The 22,382-nt window shown below is 31.8% G+C and overlaps 1 long non-coding RNA gene across 1 annotated transcript; it reads left to right on the forward strand.

The window, feature by feature from the left end:
• The first annotated feature begins 237 nt into the window (after positions 1-237).
• Positions 238-4,099, forward strand: LOC143057243 (uncharacterized). Its single transcript, XR_012972678.1, has 3 exons — positions 238-367; positions 2,532-2,757; positions 3,942-4,099. It is a non-coding gene; the product is annotated as an uncharacterized LOC143057243 (long non-coding RNA).
• Positions 4,100-22,382: the final 18,283 nt, after the last annotated feature.

A 22,382-nucleotide genomic window follows, 5' to 3' on the forward strand; every position in this document is an offset into this window, starting at 1 on the left:
GAACGTTTTTTTGATATTCCGAAAAAAATATGTCTACAACTCTATTTCCCCTATCATTTCATTGAAAAATGGTCCCTTTTACATACCTGTTTAAAAGTAAAATTTTGAGCTTAAATGGTCCGTGACCCCCTATTTTTTTTTGGCCAATTTGAATCATTTTCTTTAAAGAATAAAATAACCAAAAATACGGCACTTCTGATAGAAACTTCGAATACGCCCGAGCCACCTTAACTGAAGATGGCGATGAATGTAGGCCAGGTGCTCGTCTGTCATCGAATTTCGACAAGTTATGTAGTCTAAACAAATGTTCTGACATAAAACTTGTAATTCCCTATACTAAAATGACTTGAGGAAGCTGTACAGATAAGTAAGTTCACATGACACAATCAAATCATGTACATACGAGTCAAAACAACACTCGGTTCAATGAAGGTAATTAATACGGGGCAGTTATAAGCTATTCAAAACTGAATAAAAATCATAAAAATAATCCTGAAAAGAAATGCACGGATTCTGTCTTTTATATCTCTGAGTAGAATGAAATTTAGAAATAAACATCATACAAACTATCAACATCAAAGTGTTTAAGAAATGTAAGTAAATTGGTTCTCGTCACTATAAATATACTTCCTTGTTAAAAGTCGTTTACGTATATCATGTATATATCGACAAAATTCTATAAATAAAAAATGAATTTCCCTAATACAGGAGATTAATAACGGTTAAGTTCAACGCGAAGGTAACAGAAATGATGATAATAATTTGATGTAATAGAAACTCATTATGGAAGGTAAGACGTATAATGTTATAATTATATTTATCTTTACAGTAAAAAAAAATATTATTTTTATTTTGTATTATTTTATATAAGCTATTTCATTTAAGTGATTAAAATTTTTAATATTTTCGTTCAAATTCTTTTTAGCCAACATTTAAAATAGAAAACAAGGTGGATAAAATGTACCTTTTTTCATGCCGAACCTCCTTGTTTTGCCGAAAAATGATAGATTTATAATGCAATATATGAGCTTATGAAAAAATCAAATTTAAGCGCCACAAAATGAATGCGCATGTTTTGATTGTGTACAAATTTAATTTACAAATTGTTATGGTTAATTCTAACATAATATTTGTCGTTGCTTGATCATAATGATAACAGCAATGATGAAATGACATTGAGAGACAGCAACCTTACGACACATACATTGTATATTTAACACATGAAATATGACTGTCAATGGGATAACTATTCATCAGAGACTAAATGACGTGCACGAAAGCAACTTTAGGTCACCGTACGGCCTTAACAAACCCAATTCTGTATATCATTCAAAAATATAAATTGTACATTGCCATTGACATTAGTTTGCTTTGGTATCAACATAAGTCATGTATTAAAACATCGAGTTCGTTTAATGTACTAATTTTATTGTACGTTAATGTGTGTACTGTGTGTCAATCAACGCATCTATGTCCGAGTCGAAAGCCTGTTCAATGTTTTTTTTCTGTATTTTTCTGTATTTTTAAGTTTTGTTTTCTTTTGCAGACCATTGACCTCTTTGTTTAATAAAATGAACTTCATAGTCTACAAATTGTCTAGAATTTTGTAATTTATAGTAAGAACACTTGTTCTTTGTTTTGCACTGTCGAAATATGCGCCTCTCCGATATTTTTTTTAATGTTGTTTTATTGAAGTTTTCTACACAAAACATTAAAATCACATAGGAAGATAAAAAAAAATATTATTTAAAAGTTGCCCGAATTATCTTGCAGTTGTCTAACCATTTAGTCCCTCAACAACGTTGCTTATTTCGATGAATTTCGTGCTTCAAGTGTGCATATGTATATAACACAAATATGTTTACTAGTTCAGTTAAAGAGGACGCCACCCTAATTTCCAAAATATAGAAATGAACTAAAATTTAAAATGATACAAAAGTAACAAAGACCAATTATGCTCCCAGACCCGACTCCCTACTCCTTTTCACCCATACATATAGCCAATGTAGAAAAAAAAAACAAACAACCAGCAACTCGCTCAGCCAAAACAGGCAACAGAAGAAACCCAAGTAAACTAACGATGACACACAAATCGACAAAGAACCACACGACATTCCCAGAACTCAGTTAAACCGACTGAAATACCATGTCTTCATCATACGAACATTAAACACAAGCACTCCCGCTAGATGCCCAGCACCACAACTGATGTTTACCGCACAAATGTGTTCTAAACAAAATATCAATAAAAACATATCTCGATTTTCTTTTGGCAAGTTCCTATTCGAACAATTCTATTACAATATTCCGAATTTCAATGGTCTAACAAATGAGTTTACGATATTCTTTTATATCCTAAGCGATGCAAAGGTAGATTGTCGGTTTATTGACTTATCATAACCATATACGTTAAGACAATGGATTCAGAAATGTTCTTTGATGTAATATCAGACACACTCTTTGTTCAATATTTAATAGTTTATAAACGATCACAGCAATATTTGTTAATTTGCCATCTTATTTTGTAACAGTTCAAGAAGAATCTTCTGGTTATCCAACTCAAGTAGTACCTAGTGGAGCAAGATATATAAACCCTGTGATATCTGATCGCACAGAAATATACGAGTTTCGATCAACTGAACCATATGACCCACGAAACTGTCAAATACCACTTCCTCTAATTACAGAGGAAAAATTTGGTCAAGAGGAATCGGCCAGCTGTTATGACAATGTTAGAGGCATGTCATTAACAAATAGGTAATTTTTATATAAAATCTAATTATTGACTGTATTTTGTTTGAACGGTGGGTTCCTTTTGAAGTTATTTTGAAGATAGACCGATTAAAAACTCAAAAACTCTACATAGGGATACGGATTTAATTACCAACACTGCTCTTGTTATATATTGAATAACTTCTATATATTTCGTATGTAATAATTTGTGTAGGTATATGTAATATATAATGCATCCTTTAATAAAATATGTTTACACAAAACAACAACAACAAAAACAAAAATAAATTTAACATGATATGTTACAAAGAAGTACAAAGTGAAATAATTTATGATATATACCAAACATTTTAGCGAACGGAACATCATCCATTTGCAATGTGCAATGGGCGATGTACATTTTCTTCGTGTTGTTACATTTTTTTCAAATTGGGTTATCTCCAGTTTACCATAGAAAAGTTATATATTTATAGGACAACGTGACATTACACCAACGACACATATTATCGAAAGACATCGAATGCTAGTCAACTAACAGACAGCTAGGTGTGCGTATATATAAAAAAATTCTAAGTTCTAAATCATAAAAAGTCTAAATCTATGCAGAAGATTTTATTTTAAAAATCAGGTTAATGGAAATAAAAGAAAGATCTACAATCAATGAATAAGGTTAAAATAAATTCATAACCTAAATACATATAGATGCAGTCACAATCTGTTCAAAATTAAATCCCCGCACACGCTCATTTTTGTATTCTTGGTCGCTGCGTGCGACATAAAAATGAGCGAGTGCGGAGAATTAATTTTAATTAGATATCATGCAGTCAGTTAATAGTATATAAACTACATTTATTCATTTAATTTTAACATCAGGCAATGTCTCTACAAATTAATATGAAATTTGTTTTTCTATTCGTTTGATGTGTTTAAGCTTTTGATTTTGCCAGTTGAAAAAAAAAATATTTTAGTTTCCCTAAGAGTTCGGTATTTTTGTTACTTAACGTTTTATGTCATTTCTGTGAAGTCTCGTTGTTCATTTCCTTAACTAATAAACCAAACAGTGTTTAATAACAACATGCGTTACACATTGTTGCAGTTTTTAATTTCTATCAAGTAATATTTTTCATTCCTAACCAAAAACATTTGTATAAGCGTTGGTTATTCATCTTATTTAACAAAGTTAATTAATTTATATTTCTTATTTTTAGAATACAAGTGGAAGAAAATGAAAGAACCAGCCCAGTAGTGATATCCAGCCGTAACATTTAAATTGTATCAGTTCAGATTGTAAAAATTAATAAGTAAAACGAGTGTAAAACGAATGTGAAAACAGTAAAAAGTGTGTGGAATCGACCAAAATTGACAATTAGACCTTATTTGCTCATTGCATCATATAGATATGATTTATATGTAATATTTGTTTGGATAAAATAACTACTTTCTGTTTTGAATTTTATGAAAAATATGAATTTCATTTTCCAGTTGATAAAATAGATTACAAAAATAAGAAGATGCATGATTGCCTATGAGACACCTATTCATTAACGAAAAAGTACTGTGTACAAATACTGATCATTACCGTATTGTATTCAATCAATAACATGCCCAGCGATGACAATATATGAAACAAATTTATAGAACTAACACAAGTTCTGATCTATACTCAATACAAAGAACTAAAAACAATTATTCAAGGCTGCAACATGATCTCACCTTTAAAATAAGTTTACATTATAAAGTGTACTTACATTCATTTGAACGTACATCATGTTTTCCTTGCTGCTATTATGCTTTAGTCACTATCTAAGTTGCTACTGTACATGTGCAAAGTGTTTTTCATATGATTAATTTAAAATCTCTTACACCAGATAAAATGAAACGAGTATGGTTATGATCAGTAATAAATATGCTAAAAAAATATCCAAAAATATTACTCAAGACACCATCCAATTTATAACTTGATAAAACTATAAGCTGTATACACTTTTAAAGAACTTAAGTAAAAAATTGAAAACAAACACGTCTAATAATTTCATGTGTCCGACGCTCTTTTCTGGATTTACCTTCATCAGGAACACTCAAAGCCAAACATTTGAAATACAAAGATGTATAAGTACCGAACCCGTTGAGGATCTATATGACAAAAAATTCATAAAATAAATAGCCAAATTCATCTTCAGTCAACTTTACCTAGGGGAATAGAAACCTTAGTTTCTTAAAAATTTATAAATTTATGAACGGATAATTTTAAAAAAGTTAACTAAATCATGTACTGACAAGTGAGCTAAAGAAACCCTCGGGGACTGATAGTCCAACAGCAGGGGTATCGACCTGATATGGTATTTCCACTGATGCCAGTGATAGACATTTTGACATTTGCACCTAATTAACTTTCAAGTGTTTGTACACATAAAACATGTAGCAATTATTAAAAGAAATTCCATTGAAAGACAGAGAACGGCTTTGCAACTTTGATAAGTTTTTAATTAATATTAAACATATTAAAATCAGTGAAAGTGTTACTCTCTGGTATCATACTACATTTTTTCTTACCAAACATATTTTATTGTGTTTTGAAATTGAAATTTCTTCATAACGAAAGATATAAAAGTGGCATAAGAAGAAAGTGTTTAAGATGTGTCGAATTTATTTAAAAAGAAGGTGATATTATTGCGACTACGTTGCTTTTAGGTTTCATTTCTGTAAATATTGACATTGCAATTTCCCATAGGAACTTCTTCTACGGCCAAAACTGTACCACTTTTACTATGAAGTTTTGTAAAAATCTTATCCTATAATTGAAAGTGCATATGCACTACAATTTTTTCAAAGGTCAACATACAGGGCTGAGCGGCATATTTTCAACGTTTATGTGCCCTGAACTTTTCAGAGTTTGAAGTAACAGTAATTTTCTTAACTACCTCTACCTCGAATGAAGGGTTACCACGGATTTCAATGTAAACAATATGCACATATTTATTTACTAGTAACATTCCCAAGTTATGTCTCTATGAGATGAAACACAGAGAACATAACTGGGAACCAGTATGTAAACAAAACTAATTTTCTTGTAATATTCTAATTTTCCCACAAAGAGGCGTTGTTTAAAAAACAGCTGTATTTACAAAGTGTAACCTTTAACAAGAACGTGAAGATGAGCAGGATAAAAAAATCTATATACTAATGTACCCGAAAATGAAAAATATTCAAATATGCTCTCCGTGACAAATTAGTGACATCTGTATTAGCAAAGCAGCCTAATCCATCGCCCGGTTGTTACAAACAATGTGGTCGAAGGAATTGTTTGTGTTGTAAAGCTGCCAATACAAGCAGTTCTTTCATCAGCTCCGTTACTAAACAAAATTATACCATCTACTATAATTCCAACTGTAAAACGGAGAACTCAATTTATATATTAACATGTGACACTTGTGGCATTCAGTATGTGGGAGAAACAATGGACAAATTTAATATTCGGCTCAATAACCATCGTTCATCGTACAAAACCAACAAAAACTGTCCTCTCAAAAGACATCTTCGTTCAACGAAACATCCTTTTGATAATGTCACTTTCCAAATTATAGAAGTCAACACCGAATGGGACACCACGGCGAGAAGGAGAAGAGAAAACTTTTGGATCCACCAACTCCACACTTTAGAACCTGATGGTCTTAACGAAAAAGACGAAAAAAGATACAGGAAAGATAAAGAATAATTTAAAACAAAGCATCGTCCTTTTTATCCCGTAATATTGGCCAATGGACGTTGCTAACTTCAACTACCAATTATGTATTCTTAAGGTAGCTAAATCCAAGTACATTGAGCTGCAAAATTTTCTTATTTTCAAAGCAGCTAAATGCAAGAGGTCATAGACATTGAGCTGCAAAATTTTCTTATTCTAAAGGCAGTTCAGTGCAACATAGACGTTGAGCTGCAAAAGTTTCTTATCATCTACATCCGATTTCACCTGGATAGATGCACGCTTGATAAAGCTAGTTGGTCTAGCGAAATATTGCGTGTATTTTCATCATTTTGTACATATTTTAAACATTCTTATATTTACATACTAAAAAAAAGTAAAAACACAAAAATACTGAACTCCGAGGAAAATTCAAAAAGGAAAATCAAAAATCAAAAGGCACAATCAAAAGTCCAAACATATCAAACGAATGGATAACAACTGTCATATTCCTGACTTGGTACAGGCATTTTCTAATGTAGAAAATGGTGGATTGAACCTGGTTTTATAGCTAGCTAAACCTCTCACTTGTATGACAGTCGCATCAAATCCATTACATTGTCAACGATGCATGAACAAAACAAACATACTCAAAGAGTAAAAATGTCAAAAATAGGGGTACAACAGTCAATATTGTGTTATCATTTTAATATCACTACATAAACAACAAATGTAACAAAGTAGCACAAAAAGGCATACATCAAATTTAACATTCTCATTTTGCTTTTCTTATACGGCTGAATTTATCTATGTAAAGTCTACCCATAAATGAAAGAAGGTTTTCATTACTGGTGTAAAATTGAGCGTTTGAAATTCGCACAGGTAGACATAAAAATAATTTTGTCGTATGACGGCATACATAATGCAAACTCACGTAAAGTAGATATAACAAAAAACAGACTTACAGTAAAAATAATAAATAAAATAATGGTGTGGTTCAAAGTATGACGGGACACATAAGTACAGTTTCACGTCAAATACGGCTGAATTTATCTATGTAAAGTCTACCCATAAATGATAGAAGGTTTTCATTACTGGTGTAAAATTGCGCGTTTGAAATTCGCACAGGTAGACATACAAATAATTTTGTCGTATGACGGCATACATAAATGCAGACTCACGTAAAGTAGATATAACAAAAACCAGATTTAACAGTAAAAGTAATAATAATAAATAAAATAAAGGCGTTGTTCAAAGTATGACGGGATGCATAAGTACAGTTCCACGTCAAATGTATATCATAAAAAACAGACTAAACAGAAAAAGTAGTCTTATTGAATAAAATAGTTTAGTCATTCATAGTATGTCAAGATCCTTAAGTAAAAGTAATATCAATAAATGAAATAATTTTGCCGTTCAAAGTATGTGGTTTTACTTAACCACAGAGTCACTTCAAATGAATATCTAAAAAAGACATATAAAAGAATACTATAATACGTAATTAAGATGATAACAAACGTCAGTACGCAAAATCTATACTTCAAGACCATCTTGTATTATTTGTGAAGTTGATACGGAATATTTATCAACAAGTTCTGGGTATCTTCCGATGAACTTTTTAGAAAAAGGACGAGACGTTCTTTGACATACCCCTGGTTCATCAATTTTCTGCTCAGACACTGGTGACGTTTTACAAAGTCTGAATAGGAGCTGCAAGCTCTTGAATACCTAATAAGTTGGGAAATGTATATTCCATATGCAGGTGAAGTTGGTATATTACTACTAAGGTGGGGAAAATTGATAATTTCAAAATTAAAATCGTCTCGTGTGTCATAGATTCTAGTACTGAGATGACTGTGTATGTCAAATTCGAGGTATAAGTCTAAAAATGAGGCAGAGGAAGCCGTGTCTGTGGTCTCTTTAATTTCTAGTTCTGGTGGGTATATTAATGGAATCCAATCAGAAAAGTTCGGATTGTTAATGGAAAGAACATCATCAATATATCTGAAAGTGAAATTAAATAACCTGGCTTCTTTGATCTTCTTGTTTTTGACAAGTGTCTGAAGGAACTCCGATTCATATGAAAATAAGAAGAGGTCGGCAAGGAGAGGCGCACAGTTCGTTTCCATAGGAATGCCGACAATTTGTTGAAAAAGTCTACCTCCAAATTCAACAAATATGTTGTCAATAAGAAACTCCAGCATACTGATCACTTGTTCCTCTGTGTAGTATGTTTTACCCTTTTGTTCCTTATTAACAAAATATGCCTTATGGTATCCCAAAGTGATAAATTTATAGCGTATGCTACCATTTTTATGATGAAAAGCATTGTGAATTATTTCTTTTAGACGGGTTTTCAATTTCACATGGGGAATGGTTGTATACAAGGTTGAAAAATCAAAAGTTTTAATAGAACTAATTTCAGAAAAAGACCGAGATTTAAAATTATCCAGAAGTTCTTAAAAGTTTTTCAGAATCAACATATGGTTAATACCACTACGTGAGTAAACAGTTTCACAGTATATCTGAAGACCCTCTTTAACTGCGGACAGAATTTTAGTCAATCTAATGGACAATTCTTTAGTAGAACAAGCAGATGAGCCGGCAATGTACCGTTGTTTGTACGGAATTTTGTGAAGTTTAGGTATCCAATACAAACAAGGTAAGTCCTCCGATTTGTTGTTCAATGCAATGTTCATAGAAGCCATGAGGGACTTAAGATTCGCCAAAATCTCATCCTTGTCAAATGATATGTTTTTGTATGTGGGATTACCTGAGTGTTCATTTATTCCTAATTCTTTTATAAGACACTCGTAGTAATACGATTTACATACAAAGACAATATTATTTGAAGCTTTGTCCGCAGGAACAACAACATACTTATCGTGAAGAGATGATAGACATTTCACAGCCTCTTTGTCACTGAAAATGGACTTAGGTCGATCATTAACACAGTTTTTCAACTTATGAATGCGACGTTTTATCAGAAACCTGATTGTTTTGACCCATTCTGACAAAGTGTCCAGTTGCACTTCTTCTCGCTTTGCCCATGCTCTGGCGTAGTTCTCAATGGAATCCATAATTATTTTGAAGTTATGGTTCCAATTGATGTGTTGGGGTTCTCTAAACTTAGGACCACGCGAAATCACCTTTCGGAGCCGTCCCGCTAGACCACACGACCACCTGGGCTCTCAAAAAAATAGATTTCGCTGGCCGTGTGTTACCTTTCCTCGTCAGTTTTAATCTAGCGGCGTACTACAGTACATGATATATAAGGCATGAAGATGTTATTGTTACAGATCAGCTAAATTATCTATAGTAAAGGATCCTACAAATGAATGTAATATACAGTCACAGAAAATAACTATATTTATAAGTACGTCTGAGTCAGTGACAACTCTACAACAGATGTATCCATCGGATTGCCATCAATGATGGTGATACATGGCTGTGTACATAATGTATATACAACTCGTCTAAACATCAACCCAACAATGTTAGATCTGTAAATTTGCTTTTGCAAATTTTTGGTTCTTCCCTCGCCGGGATTCGAACCCATGCTACTGTGATATCGTGACACCAAATCGCCTGCACTGCAGCCGTCCCGCTAGACCACACGACCACCTGGACTTTCGCTGGCCGTGTGTTACCTTTCCTCGTCAGTTTTAATCTAGCGGCGTACTACAGTACATGATATATATATATATATATATATATATATTGGTTATACACAGTGATTTGTATGCATATTTCTGATATTAAAAACGGTGTTTTAAACATGAAAGAGTTTCATTGACAATCCGCTGTACGTAGACACAATTCGTATAGCTCCTGTGACCACATGATACAAACAAACACAAAGGGTATCACCTTATCGCCTTCTGAGCTGAACAATGAGCAAAATTCATAACAAGCCCCGTGTTGACTTAAAAGAACAAAATGAAAGCCTGAATTTTAAAAACAATTAGTGTAAAACAATTGTGGACTACTAAAAATACGACACCCTCTGTATAATACGCATATTTTGCGGGGCTACGTGGTTAAACAATAAATTTGAGAATGGAATTGGGAAATGTGTCAAAAAGACAACAACCCTAGGCCACCGATGGACTTCAACACAGCGTGAAAACTCCGCCCTGGAATGTATCTCAATAACCTGGTACAGGGGTGTAACAGCACACTATAATAAATACCATAAAAATCAATTGGAAAGGTCTGGATTCATCGATGGTACTAAGTCTGTAACCAAATAACTAAAATACAAACCAAGAAATGAAATCAAGAAAGAACCCATATTATCAACAGCCATTAGAATGTTTACCCAGTCTTGTTCTGTTGAAGTGTAAATGGTACATATATATTCAAATAAATTATATTCTCCCTCACTATGTTCGTCGAATATAAAGTAATTATATTATATGGCATTAACAACGAACAATTGATATAATATAGGTGTGCTACTCGCTATAACCTTTAATTCTATATCATATGTACCAAATAAAATCATAAAAATTGCAAATACAAATTTACAATAAATCATCCATAAATACATTTCATCCGTGAATAGCCGTTTCTCTTCTTTAAGCAATAGCGAGAGTCGATGACTAGAATGATAACCGCGCGGGTTTTAACTGCAAAAAGATGGTCACATGTCATGAATATTTATTAAGTTCAACGTACAACGAACTTAGTTTAATTTATATTCTCCCTTACTACGTTCGTCTGAATATAAAGTAACTATATGGCCTTAAAAAAGAACAAAAGACAAAACGTATGTCTGCTCATCGCAATAACCTCGAGACAAAAGAGGAAAATATTAAAGTTATAGTAAAATTGAGCTAAGGAATAACATCAAGAGATAAATGTCTATAACTCGTTATATACAAAGATTTGACGAAACCGTTTACTTAGTTGCTTTTTAGCAGACTCTTTAATATAACCATCTTTAGAAAAATCGGTACACCATCTGCCATTCATGTTCTTTAATAAAACGAATAGATACACAATTTCTTGCAGTAGCCAGGTCACCACCACTGCGCAAACTATGTAAACAAAAATGTTGTCAATCAAGACCAATTGCAGTTAATGTTCCAAAAAGTCATTCCCTAGCTCTTGTATAAGATACAGGACGAATAATTTATAAGACTTTTTAAGCAGAATGAAAAACATATTGATTAGAATCCAAAGACAGTTTAGCTAAATTAATGTATGTCAATAACCAGACTACTGGACAGGTATACAAATTTGTTTTAGAAATTATAACATTATTATCTCTTCTTTATACATCAGTTTTCCCAGATTAAATATTCAAAGAAACATAAGTGTCAAATTTGTTATGTTACACATCTTTAAATTTGCAATCTCACTGTAGCGTAACGATCCTGCAAAACCAACAAAAATTATTGCACAAATTATAACATTCCAATTTTGTCTACTATCTGTTATAAATGATCTGCTTTAATTTGTTCTTTTTTTTAAACCTGGTTTACTTAAAAATCTCTTTGCACCTTCAATTATCATCTGAATATGCTTGCCTTCACACGGATTATACACTGAACTGAAATCATGATATTAATTTATGCTATAAAAATGAGGTAACAAAATGACTCAGATACGCACTGCTGAACACTTGCGGGCAATGGAATAACTTTATATGTGATGCACCATTCTTGAAGTTCTTTTAAATACACTTTGTATTTAAAGAAATTGCTTTAATGCTTCTCACAATATTAAAAATGCTTTTTTCACATCCAGTTCACTGTTTATTTGAACTCCCAAACTGCTATGTTTTCTTCCATGTTACACTACTCTGTAATCATGAAACATGAATATAACTAAGCACAACTTAGCTAAATAATAAATATGTATACCCCTATAACATAACAATCATGCAAAGTGCATCCTAAACAACTGCAGGATGTACATTCATTTCCAATAAATAAACTCATCACTTTAAATAAACTCATCATAAATACCCAGGACTAAATTTTGCATATACTCCAGACGCGCGTTTCGTCTACAAAAGACTCATCAGTGACGCTCGAATCCAAAATGTTAAAAAAGGCCAAATAAAGTACGAAGTTGAAGAGCACTGAGGACCAAAATTCCTAAAAATTTGCCAAATCTAGCTAAGGTAATCTATGTCTGAGGTAGAAAATTCTTAGTATTTCAAAAATTATAAATTTTGTGAACAGTTAATTTATAAATATAACCATATCAATGATAGTTCATGTCAGCACAAACAAGTGCTGACTTCCGGGCTGGTGATACCCTCGGGGAAATCTCCACCAGTAGTGGCATCGACCCAGTGGTTGTAAATAAACTCATCATAGATACCCAGGACTAAATTTTGTATATACGCCAGACGCGCGTTTCGTCTACAAAAGACTCATCAGTGACGCTCGAATCCAAAAAAGTTAAAAAGGCCAAATAAAGTACGAAGTTGAAGAGCATTTAAGACCAAAATTCCTAAAAGTTTTGCTTAATCCAGCTAAGGTAATCTATGCCTTAGGTAGAAAAGCCTTAGTATTTCAAAAATTCTAAATTTTGTGAACAGTTAATATATGAATATAACCATATCAATGATAGTTCATATCAGCACAAATAAGTGCTGACTACTGGGCTGGTGATACCCTCGCAGAAATAAGTCTCCATGAGCAGCGGCATCGACCCAGTGGTTGTAAATAAACTCATCAAAGATACCCGTGACTAAATTTTGTATATACGCCAGACGCGCGTTTCGTCTACAAAAGACTCATCAGAGACGCTCGAATCCAAACAAATTGAAAAGGCCAAATAAAGTACGAAGTTGAAGAGCATTGAAGACCAACATTCCTAAAAGTTTTGCTTAATCCAGCTAAGGTTATCTATGCCTGAGGTAGAAAAGCCTTTAGTTAGTATTTCAAAAATTCTAAATTTTGTGAACAGTTAATTTATAAATATAATCATATCATTGATAGTTCATGTCAACACAAAAAAGTGCTGACTACTGGGCTGGTGATACCCTCGGGGAAATAAATCTCCACCAGCAGTGGCGTCGACCCAGTGGTTGTACATTAACTCATCATAGCTACCAAGGACTAAATTTTGTATATACGCCAGACGCGCGTTTCGTCTACAAAAGACTCATCAGTGACGCTCGAATCCAAAAAAAAAAATAAAAATACAAAATAAAGTACGAAGTTGAAGAGCATTGAGGACCAAAATTCCTAAAAGTTTTGCCAAATCCAGCTAAGGTAATCTATGCCTGAGGTAGAAAAGCCTTAGTATTTCAAACATTCTAAATTTTGCGAACAGTTAATTTATAAATATAACCATATCAACGATAGTTCATGTCAGCACAAAAAATGCACAAAGTGCATATTTCATTTTTTGATGCACAAGGTACATTTGTATACTTAGATCGCACAATGTGCATTTTTTTTTATTAAAACCGCACAAGGTGCAGGTTTTTGTTATTAAACCGCAAAAGGTGATTCTCAATTATAAGCTGCACAATGTGCATTTTTGCGCTTCAACTGCATAAGATGATTCTTAATTATAAACGGCATAATGTATATTTTTATACTTAAACTGCACACGCTGCTTCTCAATTATAACTGCACAACGTGCATCTCCATTCTTTAGATTTATACTGAACTAATAATGTATACATATGAAAGGGTGTTGTACATTCCGTAGTAGTTATGTATTGCAAAATGCGTATTTCACCTGGTAGAGTAATAAATTTACACCCGATAGTAAAAATGTCTATTGTACCATGCAACAGAATGTGACCTCCTAGGATGAACAATCAATTTTGAAAAACAAGGACGTTACACTAGTAATCAATGGGGATTGAGCGAAAACAAATTTTATGATTATTTTGTAAATTGATAAGTCAGGTAAGATATGATCTGGTGAGTAACTTATAAGCATTTGTTTAAAAAAAAGTTACATATATAAGTTTCTATATTTTCTTCTTAATATATACAATTTTAGTCACAGTTATAATATAAACAAATTTTGCATGGTACTAAACAAATTTCTATGGTAAGTAAAAATAGTGTTTTTATTGAAAAAGTGTGACAAGTGACACAAAAATTCTACTGCGCATGTCAGTACATTTCATTCATAAAATTCAAGCAAGGTGCGTGGATTTACTACGATTTACTACAGTTTTTAAAATGAGATCTTCACAAAAATACAAAAAATTTCCTTTCAAAAATGTACAAAGAATGACAGATAAATGTATTGATGGGACGTATAAACTATACAATACAATGATACAGAGAAGTTTTCGTTCTCGATTTGCAATCAACTAAAAGTTAAAATTGAATTCAACCAAGCGTGATGACTGCATGTCCTCAATTGAAGACGACATTTATATAGTTGTGGATTATTCAGTGGATTATTATTATGAACTGGTAAATTATAAACATGTACTTCCAATTGTTTATCGAATAATCAAATGACAGCAATTCAATATTTCATGAAGCTGGTTGCACCACCATTTGACTTCAATTTATAAAACAGAATAATAAAATACTAAGTAGTTATAGCTCACACACTTTTTTGTTCAGGATTTTATTTCAAAAAGTTGTAAAATTAAAATAACGCTAGTATTATTGACAATGGTGACACATGCCGTTTTATACAAGTTTTATAGATGTCAATTCGGCAGTTCTGTTTTTAAATGTATATACTTCCTCATCGTAAGGACATTTCTAAAAATAAGTTTAAATTTAACAGGAATCTGTTTTTCATAGTTTCTACTAATACATGCAATATTGATTTCGAGTCCAGGTAACATACTTCACTCACAGATCAAATGAAGAGAATAATAATATAATGTAATAGAAAACTCATTATAGAAGGGAAGCCGAAAACTTTCATTTATCTTTGCAGTAAATATATTAATATTTTACTTTTTTATTATTTTAATAAACCATTTCATTTAAACATGTTAAAATAATTGTTTTAATTTTTCTTTACATTTTGTTTTTATTTATTTCTTCCAAAAAATATATAATCGAATACTAGATACACATGTGCCTTTTTGGATGCTGAACTGCCTTTGTTTACATAAAAGTTCGATTTAATCGTAGACGAAAATCAAATGTAATCGCCACAAATGCGTATATGTTTTTGTTGTAAATTTAAAAAAAAACATTGTGTACGAATAAAATTTACAAAGTGTCATATTGACGTTAAATCTGACACAATATATTTCGTTACTTGATCAAAATAATAAAAGTTGTATAAATGTTGATACGTCAGTGAGAGACAGCAATCTTACGACACAAATATTTAAAAACATGGGATATGAATGTCACTGTGATAAATATTTATCACAGACCAAATGACGTGCATTAAAGCAACTAAAGGTCACTGCCCGAATTATCTGGCAGTTGCCTTATCATTTAGTTTTACAACAATATTCAAATTAAAATGTTTAAGTCAAACGTAAATCCTTTTTTTTTTTTTAATTCTGTGCAAAACAAAGGTAGGTAATCTGTTTATTTCCCTATAATATAATACGATAAAACAATAGATTTCATAAAGTTCTTAAAATTTAAGAAAATATGTTTCAAATAAAACGTTCATTTTTCATTATTTATTATTTGTAATTAATCACAAAAGGTTTCATTTAATTGTGTAGCAGTCCAAGCGTTGTCATTTGGATATCCTTCTAAGGTGGTTCCTAGTGGAGCAAGACATATATAGACCTTAATTCAAATGTTGGCACAGAAATATACGTCTTCTGTTAAACTGAACCATTTGATCCACGAAACTGTCGGATACCATTTCCTCTTATAACAGAGGGAAAATTTGGTATAGAGGAATCGGCAAGTTGTTATTACAATACAGCTATTCCCAATGCTGAACGCATGCCCTTAATATACAGGTGATTTTCTATAAAATTATTGTCCAATTAATGACAGTCTTATGTTGTACCGTCGATCATCTTAGGTAGTTATTTTCGACACACATAAATAGCAAATCCATTAGCAATCAAACAATCAAGCTTTTTTTATAATGCCGCAGCTATTTACATGATCTATAAAATTTACGTATGTTACATGCAATTTGAAATCATATATCTAATAACCAAAGTTGAACTAACTCTTATTATATTTATGTTTAGTAGGCAAATGTAAGTTATTGATAACAAACCGAGTGAGGATATAAGCAACAGTGACATGAATAACAAGCCGTTAGGAAACACTAATTGAATTATAGAAAGAATCTCCTAACAATAAAAAAGTGAGGAATCGATAAAAATTGTCAATTATTATGTTACTTGCTCATTTTGTTATATAAGTGTGATTTGTATGTGTATTTATAAAAATTTAAATCAAGGTACTAAATTGATACTTTATCCGTTATAGTTTAAATGAAATAACATAAAAAGGTGTGCAATTGTCCACGAGACAACCATCCATTAATTTAAAAGGACAAATTGATAATAACTATACAGGTCTTCGACGATGAGCAATTTTTAATATATAGAAGACTCAAACAGGTCAAGCCATGACAAACTATGAAGCAATTTAAAAGAAGAAACTAAATGCCTGACCTTTAACTTAATTCCACGAACATAAGGCAATTTAGATGAGGGAAACAACACTTTCCTCTACATAACGCATTTCTAAACATATTTCAAGAGTCTAGTTTGTTAACTTTTAAGCGTTTTAATAACTTTGGACATTCCTATTATACACTGTAAATAGTTGTTAAATTCAAGATCTGCTCGTAACTAAACTTGTTAACAACTAACAAACTATTTGGTAGGTTGTTGTCTCTTTCACACCTTTTTATTTCCATTCTCAATTTTACTTATAAAAAATAATGGACAATAATTGTTTAAATCTTAAAAAATGTTGTTTAATGTAAACATAACTAATTTATATAAACACGACAAAAACACAAGAGCATTAGGAATAATTAAGAATTGTTCTATCCAGTTTGTAGGATTTAGCTAAATGTAATCATTAGCATTATTTCACGGACGTAGTAGTATATCTGGTTAAAAAAGAGGGACGAAAGATACCAGAGGGAAAGTCAAACTCATAAATCGAAACTAAACTGACAACCAACGCCATGGCTAAAAATGAAAAGGACAAACAGACAAACAATAGGACACATTATACAACATACAGAAATAAAAAATAAACCACACGAAACCTTCAAAAAACTAGGGGTGATTTCAAGTGCTCCGGAAGAGTAAGCATATACTGCTCCACGTGTGGCACCCGTCTTGTTGCTTATGAGATAACAAATCGAGCAACAATGTCCATTTGAATAGCTAATGCACTATGTAAATCGGGAAGGGGAATATGATTTATTTCCCACTCAGCTAGACCAGTGTTAAAAAAACATGATATTTCGTGAAAGATATTCGGAGAAATTATCTCATTCAACGTACTATCATGTTTTAATTGATATCCTGTTTACTAGGGGGATAAGATATTTGTTTTATCGCTTAGTTAAAATGCAGCTGTTCGTGTCCAACAAGTCAAATGACAATGCATAGAATATAACTTCATTTGGTTGTCAAAAAAAATTGGCATCAAAAAGAGCTGAACATATATAATACGGCTTTATTGTTTGTAACACAGATATTCGGTAATTTTATAACATTTATTATAATAACCACTTTCTATATTCGAGAAAACAAGTATGGTAATCGAAAAGATTCAGCCTATTGCTCATTGAGAAGAGAACAAACACTCAGCGAAACTTCTCATTCGATGCTTTCATTATCAGGAGGAGGGGACAGGACTGTGGTGACAACACCTTCTCCTTTCTTATATGTTTTATGTTAACTTGAATTATTTTTATGTATGTTCGAATCAACTGTATCTAGCTGATATAGCATAAAAATCAGAGAGAGCGGATTTAAAACGACTGTGTGAAATTTTACTCTGCCCTTTCTCTGACTTAAACAGTTCAAACACGGCTTAATCAATAAATTGTTCTTAGTAACCCAAGATGTATGAAGAATTGCAACTTTTCAATTTGTTCAATGTCAGCTTGACAGTCCTTAGATAATACACCAGTTTTTAAACAACGTACAATATCTGAGTTCAAATGTACAGCTTTATCTTCATAGCGAACTAACTAACTATAGATGAATTTCTGAAATACGTCAGTGTCTCAAATGTTAATGATCCTCAATATCCTATTGGTAGAACGGCTAAGGTTTCCGAATCAACGCTTCTCTGAAACACACAAACTGGGCTGGTTTAAAATTCTAAATTCAGTGCCCCCTGATATGTTTAGGGTTGACAAAACTATCTTTATTTCAATAAACAGTCTAAAAGAAATTCAAAGTCCGCCATGTTTATTTGCATTTTTGTAGGACGCTGCATATAGGAATATCTCTAGAGTCACTGAAAAATCAATTGGCCAATGCGATGTTCTATATCAATTTACCACTTACCCGTTGTTTGCGTCGAAGTATCATTCAGCTGGCGGTCAGTTAATGGTTTATTGAGTATAAAATATACAAATTCAATAAAATTTGATATTCAAAAAAACATTGTTTTGTTTATTAAGTTGATTTGGGGAGAGAGAGAAAAAACACGAAGAAAAAAAAACTCGAATTTGTTACAGAAAAAAAGGCACCTATAGAATAATCTGATTTTTTTTTTAATTTTCCTTAAGTACATCGAATGGGTTAACTTATTTTTTCTCTATCAACGTAAAACTCACTATAGTGCCTAACAAGATTTTGTGAGGGAATTCAATGTTTGCTATACCACTGTTCATTTCAACGCACGTTATAACAATACCAATTTACCAATCGAAATGAATTTTTTTGCAGTGTTTTGAGAAATGATTTTACTTTGTAGTCACGTATTGTTTGTGAAACATTTTATGTTTTAAAAGGATGAATTTTCTGTATAAAGTCAATAATTATGTGGACTTTTGAAACCCAAACTGTGTATTGCCTTAAATACATACATGAAAGTTCCGAAAACTGTACCAAAACAGAACAACATGTTTATGCAATGATAGCAAAACTTGTGGTTGACAAATTTTTATTCGTTATTGCAAAAAAATTAACTTAGAATATCTTACATTTTCTCCCTACCCAGTTTACCCCTATTACTTATTTTGATTTGGACCGGTCATTGTTATTGAAAATTAGGCAATTTGATTGGATTAAATTATTACAGTCTACCTTCAAACTGTTTATGCTTTTAATACATGACTATTGATTAAATCAGAACGTGCATGAATGTGAGACATTAACTAAAATGACCTTCAAACTGGACACTGGATGAGTCCATGTTATGTTTTATCAATGAAAGTATAGGTACGGAAGGTAAGAATTGCCAATTCTCCTATTTTCACAATTTTCTCCAAATACACAGTAGATAGATTATTTTTTTAATAGGCAATTGCGGAGAAAAACAGAAAACAGTTTACAAATAAGAAGTTTTATTCCAATCAATAAGTTATTTTTCGAAGAGAAATGCCAAAATACATTTTACGCACGGCTGCATCAGGCAAAAATATTATTATCTTACAAAAAATATCATTTTTCAGTCTCATAAGAACATACTAATTACAATTAATCCCAAACTAAAGAAGCCATTAAACAAAGTCAAAATATGTCCGATCTACCTATTTTGGGACCCCAAAAGTCAATACGATCGTTTTGACGTCAATTTCGTCTTCCTCACAAAATCTTGTTAGGCACTATAATATGCATTATTTAATTTAAATAACTACATTATACAACCCCGGAAAATTTAAAACATTGTGATATTCACCTTAAACGTAACATTGTACTAACATCACATTCATACCGATCAATAAAGATATTCTATTCATTTAGTTGATTGTATAATAATTCACAGCTCAGTAGTTGTGACTGATGAATGCGTGCCCTCGTTATCTTATAAGAATTATATAAAATATCCAATTTCGATTTCAAATTCTACCCAAATTTAACTCTTAAATAAGCTAGGTAAAACCTTAAAAATATAAACGTTGTAGTCATATTTACCATGGAACTCGTAAATGAAGGTAAGCTGGATATTCTTTAATTAATATTCAGAGTCAATTAATTAGAATATAATTTTGTTTACTTCATAATTATGCCTGCGTATACTTAAATGATTTTATTCAATGTTCATTGTAAAATGTGTTAACTCTTTAAATTTTAGCAATTTTTTCCAGGAGACAAATAATTTTCTGATGAAGATGTGGTTTGATTGTCAATGATTTATTAATTGATGTATGAATTGGGGTTTGACTCCACTTTCAGTATTTTCGTACTGTTTCGTGGCGGTCAGTTTTTTTTTCGGTGGTGGAGAGAACAATCTACATTCCGTAACCAAACTGACAGGCCTAGTCAATAAAAATTAGAATCTAGCTAACCTGCCACGTGCGAGATTCGAACATTGTACTAACATCATATTCATACCGATCAATAAAGATATTCTATTCATTTAGTTGATTGTATAATAATTCACAGCTCAGTAGTTGTGACTGATGAATGCGTGCCCTCGTTATCTTATAAGAATTATATAAAATATCCAATTTCGATTTCAAATTCTACCCAAATTTAACTCTTAAATAAGCTAGGTAAAACCTTAAAAATATAAACGTTGTAGTCATATTTACCATGGAACTCGTAAATGAAGGTAAGCAGGATATTCTTTAATTAATATTCAGAGTCAATTAATTAGAATATAATTTTGTTTACTTCATAATTATGCCTGCGTATACTTAAATGATTTTATTCAATGTTCATTGTAAAATGTGTTAACTCTTTAAATTTTAGCAATTTTTTCCAGCAGACAAATAATTTTCTGATGAAGATGTGGTTTGATTGTCAATGATTTATTAATTGATGTATGAATTGGGGTTTGACTCCACTTTCAGTTTTTTCGTACTGTTTCGTGGCGGTCAGTTTTTTTTCGGTGGTGGAGAGAACAATCTACATTCGGTAACCAAACTGACAGTCCTAGTCAATAAAAATTAGAATCTAGCTAACCTGCCACGTGCGAGATTCGAACATTGTACTAACATCATATTCATACCGATCAATAAAGATATTCTATTCATTTAGTTGATTGTATAATAATTCACAGCTCAGTAGTTGTGACTGATGAATGCGTGCCCTCATTATTTTATAAGAATTAAGATATCTATCTAAGTTCGATTTCAAATTCTACCCAAATTTAACTCTTATATAAGCTAGGTAAAACCTTAAAAATATAAACTTTGTAGTAATATTTACCATTGAACTCGTAAATGAAGGTAAGCTGGATATTTTTTAATTAATATTCAGAGTCAATTAATTAACATATAATTTTGTTTACTTCATAATTATGCCTGCGTATACTTAATTGATTTTATTCAATGTTCATTTTAACATTTGTTAACTCTTTAAATTTTAGCAATTTTTTCCAGCAGACAAATAATTTTCTGATAAAGATGTGGTTTGATTGTCAATGATTTATTAATTGATGTATGAATTGGAGTTTGACTCCACTTTCAGTATTTTCGTACTGTTTCGTGGCGGTCAGTTTTTTTTCGGTGGTGGAGAGAACAATCTACATTCGGTAACCAAACTGACAGGCCTAGTCAATAAAAATTGGAATCTAGCTAACCTGCCACGTGCGAAATTCGAACTCGTTACCGCAGTGTTGACAAGTTAATGATACAGTGGTTCGAGTAGTTGACCACTCGAACACCAAGGACCATTGAGCAGGGGTCGAATTTAAGCTTTTTTGTGTACTGGCCAGTCGGACCAGTGGACAGAAAAATCTACCGGTCCGGCTGCAAATCTACCGTTCCGGCAAAATGACATTCATTAGACAAACACTATTATAAATGAGAGATTTTTACTTTTATTTTCATGCTTTCTTTTACATATGTTAGACAAGAAAAAGAGAGAATCGCTATCCTGATTTTGATAAAGGCTTTAATAATCTCAATGAATTTCTTGATCAAAATCAGTATCAAGGAC

The sequence above is a fragment of the Mytilus galloprovincialis genome, chromosome 13 (genome assembly GCF_965363235.1).
Source record: "Mytilus galloprovincialis chromosome 13, xbMytGall1.hap1.1, whole genome shotgun sequence".
NCBI classification, from domain to species: Eukaryota; Metazoa; Mollusca; class Bivalvia; order Mytilida; family Mytilidae; genus Mytilus; species Mytilus galloprovincialis.